General features: G+C 35.8%; 1 protein-coding gene across 1 annotated transcript in view; it reads right to left on the bottom strand.

The window, feature by feature from the left end:
- The window catches only part of LOC138716143 (puratrophin-1-like), a 1,133,117-nt gene that overhangs the window by 473,108 nt on the left and 632,646 nt on the right, over positions 1-27,363 (bottom strand). The gene's annotated exons all lie outside the window — the stretch shown is intronic.

Below are 27,363 nucleotides of genomic sequence, written 5' to 3'. Positions count from 1 at the left end.
ATTATTATTATTATTATTATTATTATTATTATTATTATTATTATTTACTTTTAGGAGAGACTGTTGTATACTGACAATAGTGTAGGGCCTAACTTGAGCATAATATACCTTGAACCATTTTTTTTGTTTCTGATTTTTGCTGCTATCTAGCTGACTCAAACTGAAGCAGATTTTAGAGAAAGCCGCTAGGTAGCTCTGGTCATAGTTCTGGTTTGATTTATTACAAAGTGTTAGTTCTGTGGACGAAACAATTTTTTTGTACCAAATGTAAATATTTCGTTCATTGTTATATATTATGTTTTCTAACACGAAACCTAATTGTGTTTGTAACTATCACTCAAGTATGGTGTGTTCCCTCTCTTCTGGTGAACAAATACATACTCGTATATTAATTTCCACGATCTCTAGTTTAGAGAGCCATATTTGGTTAAAGCTGCACCCTCTTGTACCTTTAAACACAAAACATTTTGTACCAAGGAACATGTTCCAAGGTATATAATGCTATCGGTTTTTGTTTTTCTTTTAAGATCGTACCACGAAGTAAGTCTGAAATTAAAAGGACCCCAATTGATCCGGATGGCTTGAAGAAAAGTGTTGGAGCAGTTATAGCTTCTGCAGGAAATAAAATCTTCATCACAGAAGCCTGTAAATGATGAAATATATATTTTTTAAATTGTTGTGAGATTTTACAACTGTATTTCCACCTATATTTCCTAGTTCCAATGTTACAAGGTACAAGAGGGTATGATCCTAGGTACACGAACCTGTTGTACCATGTAACACTTTATAATATATCTCTTCATTTTATCTTTTTATCTTTAATAGATTTGTAAAACAGGGAAATAGAAAGTTGCAAAGGAATCTTCAATCATTATTTCAAGAATTTTTAATTTTAAAAATTTCATTTCCCAAAATTAAAAAAATAAAATGTGAAAAATGACTGAAGGCACAACCGTCTCCCCTACTAGTCTATTATTATTATTATTATTATTATTATTATTATTATTATTATTATCATCATCACTATCATTGTCATTATTATTCTGATTGAGTAGAAGAGAAGGCCTAAAGACCTTAACTTTACCAGACGAATGAATGAATGAATGAATGAATGAATGAATGAAGTAGGCCTAAGTAAGTAATAAATATACAAATAAACATATAAATAAATAAGTAAATAAATAAATTTACAATTTACACTATACCTCTCCGGTTATTTAAATAAATGTTCCACATATTTGCGTCTAAAATAATACCATTTTATATTTAACTTTAAACAAATGTTGCACTATAAATTATGTACTATGACGATGTCATGAAAGAGAACATTTCTTTTGGTGCTTTGATTTGTTCTGGTTTTGAAGCATTGAATCTCATGCAATTATATAAGATTCTAATACAAACCGAGTCCCCGAGGTAGAATAAACATTTGACACGTATGTAGTACAAAGTATTCCTAGGTATTCAATTTTAACAATCCAGATGTTTTTAATTATGAGAGCACAGACTGCTGAAACCGCTTGGGCCAAACAGATTGTTCACACCTGTGCCTCAATTACAGACGATAAAATATTCTAATCGAAACATATCCTTGACATGGAGAGCGGTCTCGCTTGTGCACCGAATCAATTGATACACTTCGGCGAGGAGTGACCTCTTAATAGCGGATATTATATTCCAATTGCATATTCCGATCGCGACTTATAACCGCAGAGCTTTTATGTTCAATGCCCCGCAATTACCTGTACATTACAATGACTTACTTCAAATCAATTGAGGCGACCGACCAATCATTGCCCTACATGTGGTGAAACTTGCTGATGCTGTATTTTACAGCAGCGCACACAAAAGGTGGCAAGGGACTTTGATATTTCCGTTCGAAGAGGCGCTACAATAACAGATTGCATGATCAAACATGTGCAACAATCCCAAGTCATTAATCTTCATCAACACCCGGAACACAACTTGCTGATGTAACAACTAATTATAAGTAGATTTATCTCTTTCTCATATCTTAATTCTAATATTTTTAACGTTTTTATCTGTTTTAAGTACTTATGGTGCGAGATGTAATGAAAGTTTTGAAATACTACAAGAAAAATTAGTTTCGAGTTTATCATGGGTAACACCACAAGTGTTGTTCATTCGGCGCTACCCGAAGTAAATGAAAAGTACGACCGGTATTTGCTTAGACTATTTCACGAATATAACAATATGGTATACAGGATGTAACTATAGTGTATGTCAAAATTTTAGAGGATGAAAAATTGTTATAAGAACTTTGATCCCAAAACGTTTTATTTCCTTTATACATCCATTTTTTCTACAATTCTGCTTACAATGTATGATGCGTTGCATTATGGAAAAAAAAAATAGCATAGATATCACATGGAAACGTCAATGTTTGGACCGGGCATTGTTGGTGACGTTTTGGTGGGACCTCATGTTCTTCCACCCAGGCTCAACAGAGAAAGATACAAGGTGTTTTTACAGTACACCTTGCTTGTTGTTACACCATGTGTCGTTAGCGATACGACGAAACACGTACTTGATGCACGATGGAGTTTCTGCTTAATTCAGTGTCAATGTTCATCGATTTCTAAATCAAATGTTCCGTGAAGATGGATAGGTAGAAGTGGACCAATTCCTTGGCCTCAGCGCTCTCCGGACCTAAACCCACTAGCTTTTATTCATAGAATCATTTAAAAGAGCTTATGTATGGAACCCCAGTGCAAGACGAAGAGAGTCTTCGAGCCCGTATTTTGGAAGACGAGACAATACAACTTTCTCTAAGGATACATTAGCGCATTCGGGATTCAGTGCGACGACAAGTTGAGGCATGTATCCGTGCTAACAGGAGCCTTTTTGAGCACTTCCTGTAAGACAGATTTCCATGTGGTATGCTATTTTTATTTCATAATGTATCGCATCATACAATGCAAGAAGTGTTGTAGAAAAAGGGCTGTAACAAGGAAATAAAGCGTTTCCGGACGAATGTTCATAGAATATTTTTTCATCCTCTATATGAAAGGAATATGCCCCTATACATTTTAGTTATAAGCTGTATAATAATTAGAGACCGGCACAATATGAAGATAATTTTACCAAAATATGACATTTATTTTGGCAAAATATGAAAACTTAGAAAGCATATTGTGATGATTCAGACTGTCAATGTTATAATACAATATAAACTTGTTTGTTTATTCAGTCATTTGACAAATCAATATTACTATAACTAATGACACTTATTCATATATGTAGTCATTATGTTCAGTACGATGCAGATTACGAACGTTTTCGCCCCTCGGGCATCATCAGGCTCTGTGTATAATATCTCACTATTAGTCTCTGTAGTAAAATACAATGGTAATTTAATGAAATGAACTGTTTAAAAATTAATATGTATGAAATAATGTACAGACTTATGTGCGTAAAATTAAAACTGTGATAGCATTGCAATGATACATAAAATTATGAAAACTATGAACATGTAGTGATGTTCCTCATTTTAAACTTCATAATACTGATATGTGTAGATCTTGTCTCAAAGGTTCGACTTGGGCGGTGAATTCCATCTGAAATATATATTATAGAATAAAAAGGGGAAAACTTCAAACGTGAAAATGTGGTCAAATTGAGTTATCAAATGTACTCACGTTTTAAACGTGTATATTGCACAAGCAGTTGTGATATTTCATTGCGATGTGAAGTAGTATTTATCTGTAATGAAAACTTTAATATCAAAATACGTAAGTTTTGAAATGTGGAAGTATACCAATTATATGAACATACTTACGAGGACATGACACGACCTTGTTGGACTGGATCTACACATATCAGTATTATGAAGTTTAAAATGAGGAACATCACTACATGTTCATAGTTTTCATAATTTTATGTATCATTGCAATGCAATCACAGTTTTAATTTTACGCACATAAGTCTGTACATTATTTTATACATATTAATTTTTAAACAGTTCATTTCATTAAATTACCATTGTATTTTACTACACAGACTAATAATGAGATATTATACACAGAGTCTGATGATGCCCGAAGGGCGAAAACGTTCGTAATCTGCATTGTACAGAACATAATGACTACATATATGAATAAGTGTCATTAGTTTTAGTAATATTGATTTGTTAAATGACTGAATAAACAAACAATTTTATATTGTATTATATTGTATTAAAATATGAAAATATGAAATAAACATTTAAATGCTGCAATATCTTCGTTCCTAAACCATTTCGAGCAGATTTACATAATTATATACAAAATAAAACTTAGGAGCCATATTCATAGACATTCTTAGCGCGGGCTTCCGGTAGATGATCAGCGAACTAACGTTTTTCGTATTCATAAACCAGTCTTAGCGATATGGTATGATATGATATGATATGATATGATATGATATGATATGATATGATATGATATGATATGATATATTATATATGATATGATATGATATGATATATGATATGATATGATATATGATGATATGATATGATATGCTATGATATGATATATGAATCCTATACAAGTAACCAGTCGATAGCGGGGCTAGTTTAGCACACTCGTAGCGCGGGCTAGCGAAATGTCTATGAATAGCACCCTTAGATATTAATAGTACTCTCTATGTCAGAGCTGGGCATAGGGAGCGGAACTAGACTCTAAACGGGGACGCTTAATATTCATCCGTCACTGAATCAACGCTGCGCGGTGTTCGGCGGGGAAGAGAGGGGATGAAGAGAAAGCATATGGCTCCCCGTGAGAGAGTAGAATCCGCTCTTGCTGCCCAGCCCTGCTCTATGTAATACGCTACCGAAAAAATACAAATTCAGAAGTCGTCGCATATAAAGATGGACAGATGATTAAAAACCCTTGAAGTTGGAACAGAATGAATGCTATAAACCGTAAAGAAGAAAAAGACTAGAAAATATGGGTGACAGAAAATATAGCACTTGGTAGGGAGATCGCAGCGTTCTTTCTTTGAAAGTAATCGCGTCATCAATGCCTACCAGCACATCCGAAACCAACCAGGAGTGTTTCAAAGAGTGCGTGATTCCCTAAGACGTAGGGCATAAGGATGCATTACTATGAATGGACATCACATTGAGCAACTCCTATAGCGATGATGAACCAGTGCTCATAGCTCTTAAGGTATGAGTTTTAGGATCCATGTTTGTTAGACTTTTTTTCTTGTTTTAGTGTATACTACCTCGTCTCAAAATATGGAATACTTTTTTTTTAACACCCTGTAATCGGCCGTAGCGCACGTGTTTAATGGGAAGTTCCGACTGCCCTCTCGCGTCGGAGAATGGCAGTCATTTAGGTCTATAGTCCCGTACAAATAATGCGGCGGTGAGAGGTAATAAGAAAACGTTATCTTGATCTCACGTTTTATAAAAGCACAATTTCTTTAAAATTATGTCCACATTTCTGGATGCAAGAATCACATCGGTGCAGAAAATTCTGAAACACTTTCTGCACATACCTGTCCACCGTTGTGGCTGAGGGGTTAGCGAGTCTAACTCCGAACCCAGCGGTTCCGGGTTCGAATGCCGGTGAGGTTTTTCCCTCACTCCTATGGATGAATATCAGGTAATTTTATCAGGCGATTGGAACCCCACTTATCTTCGCCACTTGCTTTCCTCCCCCATCATCCTTTCCTTATCATCCCGTTTCTCGTTTTTCTGGTCACTCTACAGGCGGCCTCCCGAAGCTGCTGACTCTCTCGACCGGCCTCCGTGGAATGTAGTTAAGCGACGTTAGATGGCTTCTGCAATGGCACCCGAGGCGGACCTACTCGGGGGAGGAGTTTCCCTCGGACCGACAGGGGGGCCTTGGGGGAATTTGTCGAAGCAGGAATGGTATATGGATTCTGTCGGCTGTAGGGACCGGTCGTTAAGGGAGTCATGTGATTAGGGCGGTGCGCGTAGGGGATGTGTGCCACGCAACTCATTCCATATTGAGGGTTAGCGCAATAGATCTCCATAGATCTCAGTGCTGGGCCATCCGTGTCCCCCACATTTAAATTCCATTCCATTCTGCAAATACCTACTTTCTGATCGTGTACAGGATTTGCAGTGTCTCAGTGTCTTGTATTCTGAGGGTGTACATAACCGCTTAAATGAACCAAGTTCCGTCCGTTATTATTAATTGAGATGGATCAACAGGAAAAGGGAGATCATGTGACAGGTTTAATGGCGTCTGGAAACATTTCACGAATCTAAGGGTATTCGGAAACACTAAATACACAGCTATGTTTTGAGAGTTTTTTATTACAAAATTAATGAAAACCGCGCCTGTCCCTGTATTCGAAGTTTCTTATCATTTTCTCCTCTCTATCTTTCACACTTATGTAAACGGAATGTAAGAAACCGGCCATATAAGTTAAATGTTCCGTCCCGTGGAACTTGGCGCCGAAGATTTATAGAGCCCTTCTTGATGATCAAGTAATTTATACAGTTCCGTGATCAATATCTGTACTACATCTGATTGAAATGGCCCAAGAGGTCACAGGGGAGCGATGCCTTTAAAAGCTCTACTGTTATTTTAATACATCAAGTCCCAGACAAATTAAACGATACGTTACCTCGCCAGAATGTGCGTGAGCCCTACTTGGGTTGCTGCCTCACTCTTCATGTTTTCCTTATAGAGCTTGCTTGTACTAGTAGCCGGTGTTCGTAACAATTTACCAACTAATCATTCATGCAGCTCTTTTACACTACCCCATTATCATTTTAAAATCTATAACCCGCTTCTTGGTCATCGTAAGGAGATGCTGATGAGTATTTAACTCCGTAAAAGCCTTTAGATACATCGGGTACGCATCTGACCCACTTTTATGAATCCTAAAGACTAAGATCGATCAACAGATAACAGTGAATAGTCTCCAGTCTCTAAGGGTTCTCAGATGAAACAAATGAACATGATATAGGTGCATTAGAGAGTAGAACTTCTATATAATGAAACCTAATAGCTTGAATTTCTATTAGAATTTCCGGTAATATCCTGAAACTGGTCAACAGGTTTATAAAGATGCTATAATAATAAAATTGTATTGAGTTAATTACGTCCTCGAGTTTCGAAATATTGTTTACTTCGCTTAAAAACTGGTTATTTACGAGCAAACTGTTATTTCGTTTTAGGTAGACTATATATTCCTTATATCTAAGGCAAAGCACACTCAAAGAAAAGTATATTAATTAAAATATATATATATATATATATATATATATATATATATATTGTGACTTTGTATGGACCTACTAAAGAATATTTCGAGAAAAATAACAAGATCCATTGACTAAAAAAAAAATACAGCTGGAATAATGGAGGAATGCGAAGCTCAGAGTCGTACTACGTGAATGCTTGACAGTGACAGCCAGAAGCAGACTTGAAGGAGAACAAGACTAACATCATAAAATTATAGTAGCAAATTTATATGTATTACACCGTGTGTTGGAATTTAAAGTCTTCAACGTTTCGAAACTACGTCCAGCTACCGTATTAAGGGAAAATTAGTACCTTATACAATACTGTAATTGTATTATTATTATTATTATTATTATTATTATTATTATTATTATTATTATCATCATCATTATTACTATTATTATTACTATTATTATTATTATCATTATTATTATTATTATTATTATTATTATTATTATTATTAGGAATTATTCCGAAACATTAGACAAGTTTCATCACGCAGTATAATAACTAAAAGTTTCCTTCTTATCAGAATTATTATGAAAATCTAAAATTTCACATTATAAAAATTATTTTTTTTTATTATTTACATTTATTTTCTTGCGGGTATCATAAAGCAATTACGAGGTTTGGATATAAAGATCACAAATAAAATGCAGCGTGATTTAGGGTATGATAAAAATTCATACACTGTTTACTTATCTCAATTTAAAATATGTGCTTACTTTTATGACTAATTAACTAAGTCTTGTTTCTGACAGTATGAAACGTTATACTCAAAGTATTTAAAACTTGATAGTGTTCAACCTGTTTATTATTAATTACAATTTCGTACGTAACATGTTGTCCCTCGGAATGAAATTTTTATTTATTGTACAATTTGTAGCATTAAATTCTAATCCGACTTTCTGTATGATAAGCAGCTCTGTCCACGATTGACTTCCATTTTCTTAATTTAATTCTAAAGCAAAACGTATAAGAGTTTTATAATGAAAGTCACCGTCCCCTGTATACAAGTTTTAACATATTTTATTAAAATTTCAATTATTTCTTATAGTGGCACACTGTTGTAAAAGCAAAACGAGACGGAGTTAATTGTCGTCACTTATACCACATGTTAGTCTATGTCTGCCCTCCTTCCTGCCTAAAAGGACTCTTCCTTCCGACTCACAGCGCATGCGCTATGGAAAGTTGAAGTTAGTCTCCTGTTAGTTATAGCTCTAAGCGGTTGTGTTTCGCCATGTTTACAAAGCAGGAATAGCGCAAAGACAGAATGTTAATGCACAGTATTCCAGTCATTTTTGGAGCATAATCTGAGACCAGTGTTGCGAAGAAAGTGGTCACACGTTTTGCAGAACACTGCCATCATTTTGCAGGATAACGCAAGGGCGCACACTGCACAACCTGTAGCTGATTTGCACTGTCTCGGGGAGTGGGAAGTGCTTTTCCATCCACCACATTCACCGGACTTAATCCCCTGTGATTATGACAATCCCAAGTATGAAGGAACCACTTCGTGACGTTGGATTCCGAACTGTTCCCGATATTCTGCAGGCAGTAGGGCGGTCCATCAGAAAGAGCAACAGGAGCTGCTACAGGGATACTACGACTCCCTTTCAGTTCTTCAGTAAAACATCTTGGCATTCACATGGATAATAATCTCAACTGGGACATGCAAATCACAGAAACCTGCAGAAAAGTATATTCTATTATCCATGTGCTAAAAAGGATAAATGTTCATCTCCCCTCTTGCTTAAAAAAGTCCCTTGTGCAGACACTTGCATTTCCCTATTTCGACTATGCGGACATTTTACTGACTGACCTCTCCAGCGACAACAAAATGAAACTTCAACGTGCTCATAATTTGTGTGTACGTTTTGTAAGCAATGTTCGTAAATATGATCATATTACCCCATCCCTGGAAGCAATAGGTTGGCTTAAACTAGATAAGAAAAGAAATTTACATTCACTTCTCTTTCTCTTCGAAATCTTGAACTCTTCTATTCCTTCGTACCTGTCGTCTCGCTTCACTTACCTTTCTTCCCACCATAATCTGAACACACGCTCTCGTCATGAAACAATACTAACAATACCATCCCATCGCACCTCCTCATACTCATCTTCTTTCACAATAGCCCTGCCAAGACTCTGGAATTCGCTACCTGCTAGCATCAGGGACTGTCGAAATAAAATTGAATTCAAACGAAAACTTACTAGGCACTTGGTCAGTAATTGATTACTTGTAAATAGTTTCTTTAATCTATCACAAAATATTTCAATATTCAGTAATTTCATCACTATACAATTTTGTTATTCTAGATTTAATTTGTAATTCAGTAAATATAAAATATTCTTTGTTTCTCTATGATAAATTATCTAGTTTTAATTATTCAGGTAATCTTTTCGTACTTTGATTTTATTGTAATTGTAAATTTAATACTAACTGTAATATTATTTGTAATTGTAAATGTAAATTTAATACTAATTGTAATTTTATTGTTGATATTGTAGTTGGAATCTCCTGGTAGAGGGGCAGAGAAGGCCTGACGGCCTTATCTCTACCAGGTTAAATAAATAAATACTAAATACTACTAATACTACTTCCACATCGCTGGCAACGAGTTGTAGACAATGCTGGTTATTACATTGAAGGACTGCAGAAATGTCACAGATTTATCACTTGTATATTCGTAATAAATGAATAGTTGCCATTATTAAAGTTACAACCTGTGTATTTACATCTATAATTATTTTGTCATTTTTGTAGAACTGTACCATCTATAATAGCTGATATAAGTATTGAAAAAAATAAATTACACTCAACTTATATTAATCTGAGAAGAATTATCCTCTTCAGCCAAGTACTTCAACACGAAAATGAAGGTGCGGTACTGCGTCGAAATCGGCAACCGCAGGAATCTGAACGCCCATTCTCCGGGTTAAGAATCTCGGTCGCAGGAAGTATTCAATCTATTACCATGAAATCGATTTACATGCGCACTTCATCTCATCCCATACGCAATTCAAGTGTGCGAGAAAATTTTAATCTCCCAGTTCTCAAAGCTGAAACCTATCTGTATGATAAAATTACTAAAACTTAAAGATACTTTGGGTTATTAAAGGATATTCAGTGTACGGAAAAAATATGTTACACGTTTTACTGCAAATTAAACCGGTTACTGCAACATCCAAACTTCTAAATGAGTTATCAAAATCTTGTCATGCAACCCTAATTACAATTGAGGAAAGATTTGTCCTCGATATCAGGATTCCTCTCTTAAGAGAAGAGATGAAGTTTCGTCGTTTCATACATTTTATTATAAGAATAAAAGTGAAAAGTCAAGTTACTGTGTACACCAGAACTCGATCTGTAATGAGGATATACGATATGTCTCCATAAAAATGAAGTGTTAGCGTGTCGCGGAAAATGATCTGTTATTAAGTTCGTTTCATCTACGAACAAAACAAAACACTTGCAACTTGCAACTGCAACAATATTTTATAAGAAATAGGGTAAAGGTTGGTAATATTGTGATAATAATAATATTATGGTAGTTCTTTTTGAGAAATTTTTTACAATTCTACTGAGCGAGAGGAACTTCGGTTTTTTGCGTCAACGTATTAAGGGGATGTTCGTGGACAAGTTTCTGCACAAAACGGTCGTTTCTCGCTCAGTAAAATTGTAAAAAAATTCTCAAAAACAACTATCACAATATTATTAGTATCACAATAGTACCAACCTCTACCCTAACAACATTACTTTTACTTTCAAGCTACGTCACAACTGTATTTTAAAAACAGTGGAAGTATATATTATTTATACAAAGTGAAAATTATAATACCGCTATTCCAGAAGAACAATGACAACTGCAAAATTGAGGTGAATATTAAAAACACTCCTATCTGACTAGTACTATTTAAGAGTAACCAAAAAGTTATAATATTTTGCTTTATTTGGATTGCCACAACAATTTTTTCAATATTTTCAATCTTAAAAATTATTGCCTTATTTAATAGACATTGTACCTATTTAACTCTTAGAATTACATGTAATTAAACATATCCACATTTTCCTCTTATTTTATTATTATTATTATTATTATTATTATTATTATTATTATTATCATCATCATCATTATTATCATCATCAACTTCTTTCTATGCGGATGACGTGAATATGTTAGGAGAAAATCCACAAACGATTCGGGAAAACACGAAAATTTTACTTGAAGCAAGTAAAGCGATAGATTTGGAAGTAAATCCCAAAAAGACAAAGTATATGATTATGTCTCGTAACTAGAATACTGTACGAAATGGAAACATAAAAATTTGATATTTATCCTTCGAAGAGGTGGAAAAATTCAAATATCTTGGAGCAACAGTAACAAATATAAATTACACTCGGGAGGAAATTAAACGCAGAATATGGGAAATGCCTGTTGTTATTCAGTTGATAAGCTTTTATCATCTAGTCTGCACTCAAAAAATTTCTTAAAGTTAGGATTTATAAAACAGTTATATTCCCGGTTGTTCTCTATGGTTGTGAAACTTGGACTCTCACTTTGAGAGAAGAACAGAGATTAAGGGTGTTTGAGAATAAGGTTCTTACGAACATATTTGGGGCTAAGAGGGATGAAGTTACAGGAGAATGGAGAAAGTTACACAACGGAGAACTGCACTCGTATTCTTCACTTGACATAATTAGGAACATTAAATCCAGACTTTTGAGATGGGCGGGGCATGTAGCACGTAAGGGCGAATCCAGAAATGCATATAGTGTGTTAGTTGGGAGACCAGAGACCTTTGGCGAGGCTCAGACGTAGATGGGAGGATAACATTAAAATGGATTTGACGGAGGTGGGATATGATGATAGAGACTGGATTAATCTTGCACAGGATAGGGACCGATGGCGGGCTTATGTGAGGGCGGCAATGAACCTCCGGGTTCCTTAAAAGCCATTTGTTAAGTAAGTATGTAATTATTATTATTATTATTATTATTATTATTATTATTATTATTATTATTTCACTGTTTCCTGTATTGATATTATTTGTATTTGCTATCCATTTTTATTCTGGTTCAAAGGAAGAAAGGCCTTATGGCCTTAACTCTGCCAGTACCAGTAAAATAAATCAAATAAATAAATAACAAATATTCTAAATTGTAGAAACGTCAGTGTAGCATCAATCTTTATCAGTAGAATGCATTTTCAGCAGTCTTCGAGGTCTAGCGTTGAATCATGAAAAGAACGTTAACTGCAGCACAAACAAAATGCAAGTGTTCCCTGATAGTACCTGTGCCACGCGCCAAAAAATTACGTTACTCCAATATAGTCTATGAAAACTAAATTTCCGTATGCCCTGGGCAGAATACGGTTTCCTAGTAACTGTGACCATATTTTATACTGGAAATTTGATGACATTTTTTATACTGGACGTTAATTGGACGGAGTTACGCAATAAGAGACCAAGCGCCAAAAACTTGTTTCGAGATATTGGCCATTGAAATAAATCTGTTTGTTATGAAATATTTTATGCAAGAAGTATTGTAACATTCATACTATTATAAATTATAGCACAAAAATAATATCAAAAAAGGCTAACCGATTTTTGTTAAGAGACCAGCAGTTGAATTAATATTTCATCATCATCGTCATTATCATCCTTCACGAATTAGGCCTCTGTAGACCTGTTTCGGCCCCATCTAGCAGTCTTCTAAAAGGTCTTCCTGGTCGACGATGTCCTCTAGGTTTATACTGCATCATAATTTTTGGGATTCTTGAATTTTCCATTCTTCTTACATGATCTAGCCAATTGAATTTGTATCTGCTGATTTTTTCTTCTACTGACTCTACTTCTAATTGTTCTAAAATTTCTTCATTCCTTTTTCGGTCTAAAAGAGTATATCCAGCTGTCCTCTTGAAAAATTTCATTTCCGTTGCTTTGATTCTGTTCATGTCTTTATTCTTTAATGTCCAAATCTCGCTTCCGTATAAAAGGGAGGGTAATGCTAGTGTATTATATATTTTTATTCTTGTAGATTTTTGTACTAATTTAGCTTTTAATCTATTGTTTATTATTCCTAGAATTTGTGTAAATTTGGTAATTTTCTTGTTCACATCTTTTTCATTTTGATAAGATATTTCACAACCCATATAATTGAAATTTTGTACTTGTTCGAGGCATTGGTTATTGTGTATTATCTTACTTCTGACTGCGTCTTGTCCTAAAAATGCCATTACTTTTGATTTTTGTGCTGAAATTTCCATCCCAAAATATTTCAATATTTTATTTAATATATATAATCCTCTTTTGTAAATTATTCTCTGAATTGGAAATTATGACTTGATCATCGGCATAGAGTAAGGTATTTAATGTTAGAGCACTGGTTATTTTGATATCTGATGTGTAGATTTGGTTCCATTTTAAAATAATTTCATTTATATAGATATTAAATAAAGTTGGTGATAGTGGACAACCTTGTCGAACTCAATTATTAACTAATTTTCTTTCGGATATACAGTTATTTATTTTGACACTTATTTTGCTGTCTGTGTAGATTTCAAAGCAAAATAAATAAATGAATTTTATGCAATAAACGAATATATATATATATATATATATATATATATATATATATATATATATATATATATATTCTCACAAATTGCCAGTTGGTCTATTATTGCGTAACTCCGTCCAATTGTGATGGATATTTTGCAGTGGAGTAATTGACTGATAATCAGATTTGTGTTTCTTACGATTCTGACACGAACGTTACGTGAGAATATTCCTTCCATAAATTACTATACAACATTTCTTACACTTTACCAAAGGTCGAGTGTAAGAACATAATGGTACACTAAAACTATAACTGGATTGAGCTGCTATAACTACAGCACACAACCGGCTGATACAAACCGTATTGCATGCACATAATTGCAGTTTCCGTGCTAAAAACAAAAATATCATCCTAACTGACTCAGCAGTCTATGATCAATGGGGTAACCGACGTACAGTCTTGTTCAATATGAACCAAGTGTGTCATATTTTACCGGGATTTTTTTAGGCAAATCAATTTCCTCACCAAGTCACAATTACAGTAAATGATTATCATGAGTGACTAATGCGTGTAAAAAAATTCCGGTTTCAAATCTTCCTGAATTTCTTTGCGTCAGAGGCAAAACAGACACTAATTTGGTGTCGTTAGTTCACCGCTACACGTCCAGTTGCTGCTTCTCGGCGTTATTACATTACACAAATGTGAATCTAGACGATTCCTTGCATTTACGAGCAGACATATTTCTTCTTTTTATTTTCGCATTTTTAAGTTAGTTTATATCTGGTTTCACTCCGTGCTACTTCGACACGCTAGTCTACACTTGATTAAGATTAATAATGAGAGATTTTTTCCTCTCACAACGCTCTCCAAAGCAAATAAATTAAACATTTAAAATTATCTACGGTTACAACTAATTTTCCCATTCGAGAAATCAGTGATTCTAAAATATTACAAATCCAGAGGGCGGATTTTTAGCACATTTTCGTGTTTAACTCTTATTTGCAAATAATATGCTCGATTGCGGATCGAGGAGACGGCCTCCAGATATGGAGGGTAGCTGTGAATATATTGAATAAGCAGTCGCGGACAGCCGATGAGGGATGGTCCTCCAGCTTGGGGGTTGGGCGAAGGGCTAACAACCCATCACCGTAAAAACAACTTGTTACGAATCCTTCATATAAGCATTGTATTCTTCACATGACATGATTAGGAACATTAAATCCAGACGTTTACGATGGGCAGGGCATCTAGCACGTATGGGCGTATCCAGAAATGGATATAGAGTGTTAGTTGGGAGGCCGGAGGGAAAAAGACCTTTAGGAAGGCCGAGACGTAGATGGGAAGATAATATTAAAATGGATTTGAGGGAGGTGGGATATGATGATAGAGAATGGATTAATCTTGCTCAGGATAGGGACCAATGGCGGGCTTATGTGAGGGCGGCAATGAACCTCCGGGTTCCTTAAAAGCCAGTAAGTAAGTAAGTAGCCTAATATGCTACCATTATATAGCCCGAATATGTTTAAAGGTATTTGTAAGCAACGGTCAGATTTTATAGTGTATACATGGTGTTGGGGGGTAAAACAAAGATTATTATTTTTTTTACCGATATTAAGGTACCGGTATATGGCATTTTCTATAGGTGACAACAGGGACTACAAAACTGTTCAATCACCAATTAATATACAAAACTGGAAATTTGGTATAAGGTAACGTTAAACATTTGGTACACTAGTTAAAAACCAGGAATGTTCAGGTATCAAAACTTGTTTTTCTCGATAATGATGTTTTGTAACATTCCCTGTTTTCCCACGCGTGGTTGGTAAAGCACATTTTCGTGTTTTACTCTTATTTGCAAATGATATGCTACCATTATATAGCCTGAATATGTTTAAAAGTATTTGTAAGCAACGGTCAGATTTTATAGTGTATACATGGTGTTGGGGGGGGGGGGGGAAACAAAGAATGTTAATTTTTTACCGATTTTAAGGTACCGGTATATGGCATTTTCTATAGGTGGCAACAGGGACTACAAAACTGTCCAATCACCAATAAATATAAAAAAAATGGAAATTTGGTATAAGGTAACGTTAAATATTTGGTACACTAGTTAAAAACCAGGAATGTTCAGGTATCAAAACTTGTTTTGTCTCAATAATGATGTTTTGTAACATTCCCCGTTTTCCCACGCGGGGTTGGTAAAGTCAGTCCCTACCGAAAAAAATTCGGAAAACTGAGTCCCTGCCAAAAATGATGTATAGGTAAACTGAGTCCCTGTCAAAAAGTCCCGGCTAAATTTCGTCACGACAAAATCTTACGTCCCACTTTTTCCAGACTAGGATCTGGCAACAATTATTAGTAGATGGTTAGTGCGATTCAAAATTTTGTCACATTTTAAAGTTAAAAACATTGCGCAGTAAAGATATTTTTTTCATTTCACTTTAAGATCAAGAAACTGCCAAGCTCTTATATTATTTTAAAGTAGAGAAAGAAAATGGAAAGAAACTAATTTGACGAATAGATTTTTCCCCTTAAAATTCCCTCCTTCTCTTCGATTGCTGCTTTTTTATCCTTGCCACCCAGTGAAACATATAAGTTTGACTGGAAGCCCTTCAATGCATCGAAATAAGTATTGCATGCAAATTCGGATGGTTATTATAAAATTATGTATTAAAGTGCAAATGGAAAAACTCGCACCTGTTTGTGGTTCTGTTGGGGTGGGGCTGCGAATCGGGCCCAATGAGATGGTAGAAATAGCGCATCTGGTACGATGTAACTCAAAGATATAATCATGGAATATCACGAAAAAAGAACAACTATTGTTTTAGTTGGTTATTTTACGACGCTATTACCTTAAACTCTTCAGCAATATCTTTAATATTTGCGCCGATTTAAAGGCGATGAATAATATTTTACTTCTTGAGAAATACTCAGACGTGAACGTATTTGTGACATGATGCCTTACCGATGTGCGGGGGCTTGGATTCTCGTCACAACAGACCACGCATTAGACTCAAACGCATTCTACTAATTCAGCGGAGCAGTGTATTAATATAAATATTTATGTGGGACGGAACAATGTAAACTTCATTTCTAACTAATAAATATGCAGTAGCTTAATAAAATACGAGAATACAAGAAACTTCTGCGGTACACGATTCATCTGATTTGCATTAGCAACGAAGTTTAGTAATAAAATATTACTGCGTACTTTTGGGGAAAATATGCCACATGATATGTAAGCCTACATTAATTTGGCGAACAAATTCGATCATTTATGGCGGCTTAAATTCTGTCTCCATTAAACTGATATTCCTATTAAGCCTACATTCTATACAAGCCAATATTTACTATGTATTTTCAAGAACAAAAACTTATACATCTTGATTACACAACTTTTAACACTGTATCACTTCGGAATATGTATGATAAGACTTTCTTGTGTTAAATTCCATCCTCAGAACTGGTCGTTGTTGGTCTTGGCGCCTCTTGTTTTGTTTCCTGTGAGGGTGTGTTCGTGTGGTATAGTGTAGAGTCAAAAAGTGTATGTGTTCTGAAATTGAGTTGTGTGTTGAGAATTCCGTTGGGGTGTGTTTTCGTGTGTCTGTATATTTCATATTGTTCTAGTGTGTTTAGTTTCTGGCTTTTTGGTTGGATGTGCTAACCACACCCACAGAGACATCAACACAGATATGGAAATACTATACATCCAACCAAAAAGCCAGAAACTAAACACACTAGAACAATATGAAATATACAGACACACGAAAACACACCCCAACGAAATTCTCAACATACAACTCAATTTCAGAACACACACACTCTTTGACTCTACACTATACCACACGAACACACCCTCACAGGTAACAAAACAAGAGGCGCCAAGTGCAACAACGACCAGTTCTGAGGATGACCCATAAATAGGTCGAAACATGTAAGCAAGGTACGTTAGAATTTAACACAAGAAAGTCTTATCATACATATTCCGAAACAAAAACTTAGCGACACGCTGAAATGTTAGCCGCGGCAGGGAGGTAGGAGAAAATAAAATTACGCATAATCGACGGGATGTTTGAAGCTCACTTGAAGCAGGTATTTCAGGCTTCTGGGAATCGTTTGTGGGAACCACCGAAGAGAATCGTGAGTGAGTGTGTACATCCATGAACAGTAATTTAGTGCTTGGACTTCAAGAGTCGTGACCTGTGACACAAGAAGCTTCCAAATCTCCATAACCACGACTTCAAGAATGTGAAACCATCTCATTAATTATTTCCTTGCCTCGTATTTTAATTCATCATTTCGAGATTTCGGAAGTATTCTTTATGATTCCACAACTGTGTGAACGTGTAGAATGCAAGCGACGTTTTCTTCTAACAATAAATAATCACTCAAATGCCATTTAAGTAATTGGACGCGCTTCTTCCAGGTAGCATGCATGCACTTCCACTGTATTTTTCTCTGGGAACGTATAATTTTGGGCTTCAAATGGGACGGTAGCAGACGATTCACACACAATGATCAGCTAACCGGTTCAAATCTCCCCTGATACTCATTAGAAACACTTCTGAATGTATTCGACAGTTAACTTATATTAGATGGTGGTCCAGAAATTAGCATCAATACCTTGACTGTAAACATCCGCCGGTCAAGAGCTGTGTCAAATCTATAACTACTGTTTTATATCTGTTTGGAGATTACCGATTTCGCACTTGCAGTAACTGGTCTTGCAATCGAGATCTAGTACTGCCTACTGGCAATGTTCAATAACATCTATAAGAGGCCACGAAGTCGTTATCAAATTAATGGCCAGTCGTAACAGACAGCTCAAGGTGTGTTACAAAGACAACTGGATTTGATTACCGACACATCCTCTGAGATTTGTTGAGGAAAACGTATAGGACACGTTTTTCAAAATAAAATTTGAGAACAACGAACACATATATTTATCAATATCTACAGACGTGGACAAATTATTAGCAAAATTGAAGATTTTTATTATATATTTTTACAAAATATGATTCTTCAATTTAGACTACAGTTGACATTTTTGTGTATTTTCAAATAATTAGCCAAATTGAAGATTTGTATTGTATATTTTTCAAAATTTAACTCTCTGATTTGGACTACATTTGATATTTTTGCATATTTACAAATTATTAGCAAAACTGAAGGTTTTTATTGTATATTTTTACAAAATTCGATTCTTCAATTTGGACTACAGTTGACATATTGGATATTTCCAAATTATTAGCAAAACTGAAGATTTTTGTTTTATATTTTTACAAAATTTGGCTCGTCAATCCAGTTGACATTTTTGCTAATTTATAAACTATTAGCTAAATTGAAGATTTTTATTATATATTTTTACAAAACTTGACTCTTCAATTTAAACTACAGTTGACATTTTTGCATATTTCTGTCTACTGTAATGATGGAAATATGCAAAATTGTCAATTGTAGTCTAAATTGAAAAGTCAAATTTTGTAAACAGAATTATCATAAAAATCGTCAATTTTGTTAATAATTTGTCCACGTCTGTAATTGATGTAAAATTTTCAAGAAGCTACAATGAAAATTGTAGAAGTTACAAAAACTCAGTAGCATGTCACTTTAAAGCAATTTCTGTAAAGTAAATCTTACTAAATTACCAAAAAACGCAGACACGAAGAAAAATTATGCAGAGTGCGGCAGTGGGATATGACGATTTTTATAGCCCTGTTGTGAGACACTCAGGACGAATTAAAAGAAAACATATACTGGAAGTAATGCAATTTATTAATGTCTGATGACTTTTTAGAAACTACATTTCGTAAGTAGTCTCCACGGCAACGAATACATTCCTGCAATCTGCTATGAAAGTTCTGCATAACACGCTCCAACAAATGAGGCTATCAAATGCAAAACTCGCCTTATCCAGGTAAAGTGATTTGTTAGAAAACAGGAAAAACCGTTATGGATATGGACAGTTTTGCATTTGATAATAGTTTTCTGAGATCCATGGAAGAGGAATTAGACAAGATTTGCACAAACCGACTATATCAGTAGATAGAGAGCTGCAAGAAGTACAACATCCCATATGTAACTCATTTTTTTAAATTTTGTATAAGGCGAGCTTTGCACTTGATAGCCTCAAATAGGTTCGATGGCACTAATTTCGTTCCTTATGTTTTGTTTCAGCTGGATGATGGTGTGAGGCTTGTTGCGATACACCCTACTTTTGAGATAACTCTATAGGAAGTAATCAGATGCAGTCAGGTCAGGAGATCTTGGCGGCCAGGCAATGTCTCCAAATCGTGAAATTATTCGTCTTGGAAACATGTTTCGCAGACAGTTCATTGAACCATGAGCAGTGTGCGCTGATTACTTCCTATGGGGTTATCTCAAAAGTAGGGTGTATCGCAACAAGCCTCGCACCATCATCCAGCTGAAACGAAACATAAGGAACGAAATTAGTGCCATCGAACCTGTTTTGTTGGGGCGATTTATGTAGAACTTTCATAGCAGATTGCAGGAATGTAGGGAACACTCGGCTAATTCCGCAATATTAAGAAGTAAATCTATCATATTTTTATCAAAATGTTTATTGAAAAATATTATCAATGTATGTAGACATGGACGAAATCTTTCATTATCAAATGAGATAAAGAGACGTATTAAAATGTAAATATATTTAGTTGTACATACATTACAGTTGGAAAAGAACTCGGGTAATTCCGCAACAGTGCGGATAAATCCGCAATAAGACTTGGCTACTTCTCCAGTCGTAAATAATTACGATATACATTATGAAAGTAACATAAAACGAACAACTTATATGTAACAATGCTCACTTTCTTCACAGCTGTGTAGCAAAACACGAAAAACAGCCAACTTTCGATGTTTCACTGTGTTGCCGACAGAGGTGTCGACCAATATCCTTGATTTTTTTGTATAGCTCTGCAGAGGACATGCTTCCTGTTGACAGCGTCTCAAAACTTACGTTCACGCTATTGTAAAGCCGCAGTAAAATCATATATGCACTACTGCGAAATTACCCGTACTGCGGAATTAGCCGAGTTTCCCATATTCGCTGCCGTAGAGGCTACTTACGAAATGTACTTTTAAAAAAATAATCAGACATTAATAAAACTGCATTGTTGTAAGTATCAAATGTATGTAGGTTTATTACAGTCAAATTACTTATCAATAGTACACACGTTGAACCATTACAATATTACATCAAATGGTGTATAAAAGTTTTTGACAAACGTTTTCGCCATAACCATAGCATCTTCAGGTCATATTAGAAAAAAAAAACACTGTAACACATGATGAACCCTTAAAAATATTCAGGTTAAAACAATTGTTAAAATTTAAAAACTGTACATGTAATAATTTTTAATGTCATATGTTCTAACTGCCTACCTTACCAGTTTTTAAATTTTAACGATTGTTTTAACCTGAATATTTCAAGTGTTCATCATGTGTTATTGTGTTCTCCTTTAATATGACCTGAAGATGCCATGGTTATGGCGAAAACGTTTGTCAAAAACTTTTATACACCGTTTCATGTAATATTGTAATGGTTCAACGTGTGTACTATTGATAGGTAATTTGACTGTAATAAACCTACACACATTTCATACTTATATTATACAGAGTGATTTATATAGAACTGACACATTTCTTTCTTTAATTATTCCGTTGGAAATTCATTCAATGACACAATTTTAGCACCAAATTAAGCAGAATATTCTGGAGTTTCGATTCCTTGTCACTAGATGCGCAGATGTTTATGTTTTATTCCTATTGTTGGCAGCACTGACCCAATTTTAGCACCAAATTAAGCAGAATGTTCTGGAGTTTCGATTCCTTGTCACTAGATGCGCAGATGTTTATGTTTTATTCCTATTGTTGGCAGCACTAGATGCGCAGATGTTTATGTTTTATTCCTATTGTTGGCAGCTGTTTTTGACATTTTGTGTCAACGTGAAAATGCAGTACACATTAAATCAACGACTCTTCCTTGTGAAGCAATACTGGATTACGAATTCAATTACAGCTACTCAAAGGACATACCAGAGAGAATTTGGTGTTCGCAATCCTCCCAAAAGAAACACAATATTGGGACTGGTAAACAAATTGGAAACAACTGGATCTCTGGTGAGTGAAAAGGGCAAGCATCGTTCATCTAGGCTTCCCACGGTTGTTGACGTAAGAGCACGACTGGAGCAGTCACCCAAAAAATCATTAAGACGTTTGTCGCAGGAGACAGGGTACACCTACTCAATGTGTCAGAGAGCCTAAAGCCATATAGGGTTACGGTTGTTCATCAGCTACAGAAACCAGATAAGGATAAAATATTGAATTATTGTCGTTGGTTTCAGACGTTCATTGTGCAAAATCCTGCCATATTGTCCATCACATGGTTCACAGATGAAGCATGGTTCCATTTATCCGGTTATGTGACGACCGAATAATTTCCAGGAACCTGTGGCCACCGAGATCTCCGGATTTGACAACGCCGGACTCTTTCTATGGGGTTACTTAAAAGACAGGGTTTACGCCACACGTCCCCAGACATTGGACGATCTGAAGCACAACATCACACAGGAGATTCAAGCTATTGACAACAGAGTCCTCCAACGAGTGGCCAGTAACATGGAACGACGTGTTGAGTTGTGCCTTATGCAGGATGGGGGACATTTTCAACATTTGCTATAGAAGTAAATAATCTCCCAAAATTCCTCTACATTTTAGGTATAATAAGTTGTCGCTAGCACAATTCGTTTTGAAACAATTAATGAAAGAAATGTGTCAGTTCTATATAAATCACTCTGTACTTATCGGACCCTACATGCCTTTAAAATTGCATTGTTGTAGATTACTACCTGTATATGTCATATCCCACTGCCGCACCCTATATAACTGAAAGTTACTATAAAGGAAAATTGTACCAGCAAACATGAAAAGGAGTCTTCACCTAAACAGATTTAAAATTAATCAGCCCCTCCCTCCACAAACAAGAGACAAACAAAGAAAAATGAATTCAAAAGTTCATTTAGAGGTAGAATTGCAGTGACAAGCGTGACTGACTTCTGTGGCAATCATCATTCTCAATAGGTGAGCGAAAGCGCCGCTCCTTTGACTTAACTACAGACAAACGAATAATTGGGCATGAAGACAAAAAGCATCTCACATTTCCATTCACACAGAACCGACATCTGTACTCTCCAGCAATCCGTCATGACTTACATCACAAATCTACAGGAATTACCATCCCATTTCCATAGTAACACACCCACGATCAGAAGGCCGCGACCCATATTTTGGGACGACGCTCCGGATGAACACTGGGATGGAATTGCACACGCCGAGACTTTTCATCGTATTGTTATTTTTTCAAGGACTCTCTTTTTAATATCGTTTAGTGGAACACAGCACTTGATGGCGCAGTTTAAAAGCTCATTTAGACGAGAAGCGTGACCATGCATCATCCGAGACGGATCAGGCATTCTCTTCGGCGTGCGACGCTGCTCCAGCGCCAACTTGACTCTGGGGGTAATAATTGCCAGGGTGCTCCCTCCCCTACACTCATGCAAATTTAATTGCAGCTTCGTAAAAGCTCCAGCCGTCCAACTTCATATTACATTATTGTTAGGTACGTTCAAACCGCATCCTGGAGTAATTTCCCAAGTTCGTACAAGGATCTGCCAGATGTGACTCATGATACACTGGCGAGGTTGACCACAGCTCTGCCATCCAGTTTACAAACAACAAATTTCATGTAATATTGCGATTAAGGGGCGTCGTTAAGCACTATCTCACTAATGCTGAAACAACCGTATTAACGACCCGTTATCTCAGAACATACTAGGTATGGAAATGTAATATTTTTACAAAATGATTATGCATTCCTTCTTAGTGCACAGATTCGTTTTGATGATAAAATATCTAATAGAAAAAAATATATATGATTTTTATAAACGTCTTAAAAAAAAAAAAAAAAAGGAAGGTATTTTATATATTTTTTAAATAAACTATTGAAGCAAACTCAATCAAAGGAATCCCACATCATCACACTGTTTCATGCAGATAGACCTAGTAGTTTCTGAGAAAACGGGTCATTTATATATAAAAATTTAGTTTTATGTAAATCACGTGTAAAGTAAAAATTTCCACAAAAATAACCTATTACAGAAAAAAAAAATGTTTTAAAACCGGGCGGAGGTAATCTACACACACTTCTCAGGTATATTTTTCCCATACCTTTGCTATACACTTGTGGTATGCACTCTGCACACACAACAAAATCTAAGTAGTAAGGGTCGTATGTAAACTGCACACACAGCATAACTCGGATTATTTTTTTTAATAAATGACATATAAATCGAACGCAATGTCAACCAATGTTACAAGCGATAAACGCAATTGACAATTGTAATGAAATGAGAGCGGTACTGTATGAATTAGACTGACTCAGATGGATAGTTACACAGCAGTTCAACATAAAGTACTGGTCCTTGAACACAGTTTATAAGTGCTATCCATGCTGCAATAAATGTTCTATGGAGTGAAGCCATTGTCATTGGATGTACATTCCGCCTAAGTCAATCTTGGCTTCGTCAGATTAAAAAAAAATATGGTTTAATTAACAAATATAAAAGTGATTCTGAAATCGGTAGTTGGTTAAAATTTGTATTCGCTCTACCATTTTTAGACCTACATGAGGATGGCGACTGTTTTGTATCTGATTTAATGGCCATTAAGCCGTAAGGTGAAAAGCTAGATAACTTTTGTGACTATTTATTTTAGTAGACACCTATGTAGACGATGACGCTACCTTTCCTCCTTCAATCTGGGCAGCTAAAACAGAAAGCTTGCAGCGTACAACTAATTAATGTCTGTGAGTATTTTCATATTAGATTCAAAAAGACGTTTGACTCTGCTCATCCTGATATTTATACTTTTACAAAGAGGTTAACAGAATTTCAAATATACATATACGTGAAAATTCAGGGGATATCTACTGCAGCAAAAATTAAAAATAAGGCTTCTTAAAGAAGAAAGAATCTATGGAGAGAAATATAAAAGATTTTGCTAAGAAGCATGTATCCCGATTGGAATTCATTAAGTGAACAGAATACCACCTACCAATATAAAGTATTGGTTAATACGTTAATATTGTAGTAGGAGTATGTTCAAAGGAAATACATGCCATTATAGCTCTGTGTGCAATTTACATCCTGTTTTTATTACCTGGGTTGTTTGAGTGTGCAGATTACATATCTAAAATAGGTGTGTGCGAATTACATGTGTGTAAATTACCTTCTTTTAGATCATATACCTGAAACGTGTGTGCAGTTTACCGCCCCCGTTAAAACCCTTCTGGTTGTAGTCCTCATTTTAGTATTAGTCGACATGGTTGGCGAGCTGTTATAGCCCTGGCCTTCTATCCCCAAGGTTGCGGGTTCGATCCCGGGCCAAGTCGATGGCATTTAAGTGTGCTTAAATGCAACAGGCTCATGTCAGTAGACTTACTGGCATGTAAAAGAACTCCTGCGGGACAAAATTCCGGCACACCGGCGACGCTGATATAACTTCGGCAGTTGGGAGCGTCGTTAAATAAAACATAACATTTCTATAGTTCCCTAATTGAAAATACTTACCTAGGACCCCTCTACAACCTCTTAAATATCTTCGGTTGAATTTTGAAACATTCTGTATAATACCGCAGATACCGCGGTATCTGTGAAAATAAGGATTACGGAGATCGAAGGAGCTGTCGGTAGAAATGAATTGAGGAGGCGGAGGCCCACCATGGACTGTAGTGCTAAGCAAGAAGAAAAATAACAATTGTTTAGATTTGAATTATAGTAGGAAGCCTAACACATATTGATTAGTCATAACTTAATGAATCTGATGCATCCGATATCAAAATACTACTCTACCTGCCTTATATGGTCTCAAATTAGCCAGCGAGCATAGTTACAATGACTGAGTTCACGTCTTATTTTATATTTGCCCCCTCTGTTTTTCTCTAAGGTTTTTTATGGTAATTTTCATGTTGTTCGTGTGTACGCAACCTGAATTGAGTTTAACGACATTCCTCGTCTTCCTGGTTCAGCCTCTCATTTTAATTGACTTGCCTGCCAGCAGTCGGCGTGGTGAGGCGCACAACGACAACTCTGATTGCTCTATTAACACGTCAGTTCATCTCTGGACTAGATTTATTGCGTTCTCACAGGAAATCAGTCTCAACCGTGGAAGCGAAATAACTTCAAATACACTCAAGATAGCTACTGCACTGGACATTTATACGTGACAGAGGAGAGATTCTGCCAAGATAATCTTCATACAAGATGTCAGCTGTCGTGATTGAAATTTCTCAGTTCTTATTCAGTTGCTTACGTGAGCTCTAATACCAATAATTCAAACCAATGAATAGTAGAACTATAACGGCAATGAATATCAACACTGGAGTAACATATACCAACGGAACCAGGAGCGTCATTTCGGTTTTTGCTTGAGAGGAGGGGATATTTTTAGGGAAGGATATATCCGAGGTACGACAGTCCATGAAAGACCATGACCGACCAGACAGCTGTTGGCTTCATGTCCACATGCTGAAGCAGAAGTGGACGATCATCCAACAAGAATGGAGTTATCGTGTGACTAGCACGATGATTCCCCCCCCCCCAACCGTTATAACCGACTTTCGTAACCGAATTTCGCTAACTATCGTAGCTCCCCAAGTGCACCATGATGCTGGATGGGCCACCGGTCCCATACACTGGCCGAAATTTCATGAGAAAATTTCTTCCCCCATGAGAACTTGAACTAGCTCGCATTCCGTAACTCGAGTAAGGCTTAAAAAGGATCTAGTTCCTAAGTTTTGTTTTTTTTTTTTTCCTTACCTAATATCTCCGAGTTAAGACGCAGTGCAAGCCGAAAGGTCGTGAGTTCGATTCCCGATGGGGGAATGTGTTTTGTCGTTTGATCTAGTCCTTTTGACGAATTTCCTTGAGCGTCACGTACGTAGGACTGACATCGCTACTGCTACTAATGCCGATGTAGGAACCTTAGGATCGAATTCAGAGTCGTCACTTATAAAATGAGGAAACATTTAAGCAATGGGCGTTTCCGTAGCACTTATTTCAGATCGTATTGCAGAGACGCTACTCTTTCATATGCACTGAGCATTCCCTTGACACTGAGAGAAATATGGCAACATGGCTTGATGTGAGCCCTTTCGGACATTCAATCGTTTTCCACCGCCTTCAAATTGTTAAATCGGCATTATTATCGTAGACAAATACAGAAGTAAATACTATAGAGCTCAAAATGTTACAAGATATCGAGAAAGCATTTTACAGAAGAAGAAATATATAAACCTGCACAAACCAACTCCAAATAATAACCACAACAGCTTTATGTGTTGCCAAAAATAGGTTATTATTACATTTTATCAGTTACTGCTGTATTATTACATAAACCTACCTTAAATGATGCTGTAGCATAAAATCTCAAAGCAACCAGTATTTTCAGCAGTGGTGAAATCGGTAAGCCTCTCATGTTGTATTGTGATTTTCA

Source organism: Periplaneta americana, chromosome 16, assembly GCF_040183065.1.
Source record: "Periplaneta americana isolate PAMFEO1 chromosome 16, P.americana_PAMFEO1_priV1, whole genome shotgun sequence".
NCBI lineage: Eukaryota > Metazoa > Arthropoda > Insecta > Blattodea > Blattidae > Periplaneta > Periplaneta americana.
Note: the sequence above shows the minus strand (reverse complement) of the source record. Positions and strands in the feature narration are given on the sequence as shown.